The following is a 4,944-nucleotide window of genomic DNA, read 5'->3' on the forward strand; positions in this document are numbered from 1 at the left end:
TCCGTTGGCTTCGTATTTTGTCAGTGTCCGCACCTATCCAGGCTTGTAGTCAAGGCTGGTTCAGGCAGCGGCGGAGACGGCATCCCCATGCGTCCGTGTCGTGTGTCCCCGGCGTCCGTGTCGTGTGTCCCCGGCGTCCGTGTCGTGTCTTTGTTTCTTCGTGCGTGTATGTATGTGTGTTTTCATATATCTTACGGCTTCATGGGTTCTAGCTGTGTGTTACTGTTCCAAAAACATTTTTGGCGTTATGTTTACTGTATGCTTACTGGATTCCTTTGTTTGCGTGCGCCGCGGCAACAGTAGCTGATTCAATATGGCGCTCATCTCCGTAATGAAATATTTAGAGACAGAAAAATATCATTTTCCCTAAACATGTCCAACGCTGTCAACAATCAATTGCTTTAAGGTTGATCGCCTGTGTACCGCCATCAAGCAAGTGTGCAAAGAGCATTAATAAGCATGTTGGCGTATACTGACTCCCGTATAGTATTATTATTTATTCATTTTGTGTGGCTGATATACCCAGAGTGCAGCGTATGTAATATGAGAAAATAACTAGACCACATGCGGCAGCCTGTGTAGGGTTAGGTAATTCTATCTCGCCAGAAATGCTTCACCTGAGGCGTACGTACAATGAATGGCTACAGCGATATCTCATTGTGTTTCCGATATGTTTTCGTGTTTCTGTTCCAAGAGACACGACGCTTTGTTTATCTGCTTCGAACAATAAAGCTGCAAAACACACTTTTAAATGTGCTATCAACACGCTCATAGTTTTGCAACCGATTGTATAACGGAAACTAGCTTCGTAGCCAATATTACGCAGCATGTTATACATACCTCTGTGCGTTTCGCAAATGTGAGCTAAAAAGTCAGAAAATTAACAGAATAACGCAAATTATATTCCGAACTATTCAATTGCGCTTACCTTATAAAAGTTGAAATTGAGGAAGACCGTCACATCAGTCTGCCTGATTAACAAGTAACTGAAAGGAATGGCAAGAAGAAATTCTGCGAATTCAACCTTCCCTTGTTATTTTACCAACCACCAACCAAGAAATTCTGATTCATCGTTATCTCACATTTTCTCTCTGCATTCCACGTCTTCCATGTTATGAAAAGTAGCGTTAACTGAGAAAGAGTCTGTTGCTACCCGTACTCGTAGCGGAAATACTTTTTCTGTTACCAATTAAAAATGTAGCGCGATCGGTACTCCGCTATTGAAAAAAGTAGCGAATACGGTAGAGGCGCCACTAGTAGCGCCGCTATGTACAACACTGGACAGCAAGCAGTGCGCGAGATCATCGAAGCCCACGTCATTGTTGCACTAGGAGATCGATGCATAGGTTCGCCGTCAAATGCCTTGACAAATTTGGCAACAGATTATCTTGCCCTCCCCCCACGCCCCACCCTCTCTGCCCCCTCCGGGTGATAACGTTGGTGCTCCTCCTTTTCTTCTCTCTTTTTTTTTTTTTTTGTGGGCGTAACCTGCCCGAGTCTGTATATATTGACAGTGTCGATTAAAATTTCACCAGTTGTGAGTCTGCAGGCGGTTTGTCTACTTCTTTTTTAACCCTCTGTCTTCGTCTTTTGTTGCAGTACCATTATGAACCTGTACCAACTCCCCCTACACAGTCCTTTGATTTGCTCCAGTACAACCGGCACGAGTAGTAAACGTTGCACTAGTAAAGAATTAAGAATAAACGTTTGTGAAGGGGAGTCCTTGCTTTTGTCACATTGGAAAGTAACTAGGTATGAAGGGAATTCCTTCAGTACGAGAGACGCCGATATTTCGAACAGAGACTGTTCTTCTTCTGGGCGCACAGAAGAAGAACAGTCCCTGTTCGAAATATCGGCGGCTCTCCTCCTGAGGCAACTCCCTTCATACTTCCTTAGCGATTCGCTGGATTTCTACCCGTCTACGTGGAGTAACTAAGTTACTTGTAGCTGTAACTTAATTACACTTAACTTACTTACCAACTTCGTAAACACTTAAAAGGAATTACACTTCGTACACTAAAAGTAATTACTAACTTAATTAACCAAACTTAGTTACTTTGTTCCTGTACTAACTGGAACTGTAGCTCAGTTGCTTTGCCCAAGTAGCTTTTCCCAATAGTGCTAAAGACATCGCAGCACCTAGGCCATCCTGAACTCCTTAAAAACCTATAGGAACTCGTCGTGACATCCACAAAACGAAGTCATAGGACACAGGAGTTCCGGGCTCCGGCAAAAAGATAAACACGTACGTCATCAACAGAAAACGCGTGGGAGACAACTTAGGGTGATATTTAACATGACGTTCAAGGTCCATAAAACTAAAAAAGAATAAAGAAAAGGACAGAGATATCAGGTTGAGGAAGTGCAGCTCAAACCTAACACCTGATAAAGCTCTCGGGCTGATGCATTTGCTGGACAACTTTTGCTTCCCCGGAAGGTTGTGTTCCACCGCCGTTGCGCTGAACCAGGAATGTGGCTAACATGGTATGCTTTTTTTTATGTGCGCGCAGAGTATAAGTTCTTTGTCTGGAGCATTCGTCATCTTCAGACCGTTCCGTACTCTCGTCTTATGATAATTGTCCTTTCCTCCTCTCCCACCACTCTGTACTTCAGAAAAGTTTTCTGCCAGGATCCAAGCGACGATGCAAATTGCGTCCCTTGGTGGGAATTGCCATCGTGTAGGTGTACAACCTGTGAAGGTAGACCCCCCATACACAGGCAGAAACTCTATCTTCGATAAAGAATATACAGCAGCACTCCCAATAGGAAATTCGTCCATTACGACGCTTGGTTCCGAAGGCAAGCATCTTTTCTGACGGTGCTAAGAAAGCCGCTCTGTTCAGGTTACGCAGAACTTGGGGGATATTGTGTGGGACGTGAATTGCGTGGCGCGTGTTCTCGGTGACTGCAGAGGCAAACTTCTATCCAATTGAAACCTCTATTCTATATAAGCACCCGAATACCATCCTCGGCGCTAATACATTCACCGTGCAGAGTATGATCTTGAACGTTGGTTAGAATAACGGAGGTATTAACTAAAACTCACGGGCAAAAACGGGCGATAGCAGCGTCCCGACGGCTACCGGCGCGACGAAGAAATGAAATATGATGTCAGAAGAAGGTGACGTTCCCCACTGGCGGATTGGCTTGAAACGCAAAGACGTTGTTTTGTTTCCACTATCATATTCCGCACGACACAACATAATGTCTACCTGTGGCGAAAAATACCGTTGAAATAACGACTGAAATATATCCTCAACGCGCAGCCAATAGCAAAAATCAGCAGGTTCTTCATTTTACTCGCTATCACCCTGTTCACTGTGTGGGAAACAGAACTTTCCCTGCGAATTTGTTGTCTCGTCACGCTGTCGGGAACTATCATGTGCGGGTTATCTGCTTTTCGTTATTTCCGTCACCACGCCGGTGATATGTTATCGTTATCTGTGATTGCACGTGCCGCTCTTCGAAGTGTTACTGGGCGCGAGGATTCTTTTCCTTAAAAGGGGACCACCGTAGGATTTTGGGGCACTCCGACTCCGAGCATTGGGCATTGCGGCAGTGTGTTCGGTAAGGCTTTGTACGTGGTGAGGTATGTCATTAAACGTTTGATTGCATTCTTCCTTTTGAGTTGGTTGCACTTCCTTCTGGTAGCGAGTGGGTGGAACGGCCCCGGGTGTGGGACCGCCGGCTCGGGGAGCCGTGAGGCGGTCGCCACAACTGGCGCCCAACGTGGGGCCCGACCACCAACCTCGCAGAAGGGTGCAGCTGGGGATGTTTCTTGTCCCAGCCTATTTTCGATTTTGGTTATTTCTGTTTGGCTGTCCTCACCAAAAGCCTGCCTTTGTTTCGTCTGTGTTCACCGTGCATGGCCCGCTCACTCGGTATGCATCCCCGGCACTTGTAGCGCCGCGGACACGCGCCGACCGGTCGGAGTCCCGGTGTTAGCAACACCCCGTTTACTTAGCGTTCTGCTAACTGCAGTGCAGTCGCCGCCGTCACGTATGACGGAACGTTGTTCGAGTTGCACGTGCCGTTGCAATCACAACTACTGGCCTATCTCACCCCTCCATGTTACTACTTTGCAGTTACTGGCAGGGCCCTTCCGCCTCCTAGCTCGGCAGGCTGAACGCGGCGGTAAGGCGAGGCAGCGAACTAGCGCACCCAGTAGGTTGCGTTGTTGCTTGCGTGAGTTCAAGTCATTGTATGGCTTTACTGGAACAGTTAATCCCGTCTCCGCTAGTGCAGGCGGGAGAACCGCATTGCGCGTGTTCAACGACTACCGCGCTTTTATTTCAGCGCATGAATTGGGAGCCCCTTGCGAATGCGCTGCGTGTTGCCGTCAACTGCGTTTCGCGCGTGATGTGCGCAACAATTGTTACCGCGGTCACTATTCCTTAGTGCTCTCGTGCGTAATAGTCAGTACCGTCGTCGCTACCGCGTAGTGCTCGCGATCGGACCTGGCTATCTGCATTTGGTATAGTGCTCCTCGTTTTCACGGTTGCCCACTATTGTTGCCGGAGGGCTGGACAGACCCTCCTAGTCAGGAGTTACCTTTTGACTATTTCCCATCTTTTCCCTTTATTTTTTTTTAGATGAGATCGACTAGGCGCTCTAGGCGCGGCCCGGCTGGCCCCCCTCACCAGCGGACCGGATCTTCCGGTGGCAGCTCGCGCCACTATGCAACTTCGGCGAACGCGCATCCCAGAGATGACTTCCCTCCTAGGCCTCGTCACCGTTCTGTTGCAACGTGGACCATTGTACATTCCGGACAACCAGTCCCATGGGCCTCGCGCTCAAGATGGGCGTCGCAACCCCGGCCTCTGCGTGGCGCCGACCCGTCTTCCGTACCGCAACCATTTCGAGGTGTAACCATTGAGGATCGTCACCCAGCGGATCCTTTGCTGCCCTATACAGAGGAAGAAAGACAAGCCTTGTGTCCCAGCT

The sequence above is a fragment of the Ornithodoros turicata genome, chromosome 2 (genome assembly GCF_037126465.1).
Source record: "Ornithodoros turicata isolate Travis chromosome 2, ASM3712646v1, whole genome shotgun sequence".
NCBI lineage: Eukaryota > Metazoa > Arthropoda > Arachnida > Ixodida > Argasidae > Ornithodoros > Ornithodoros turicata.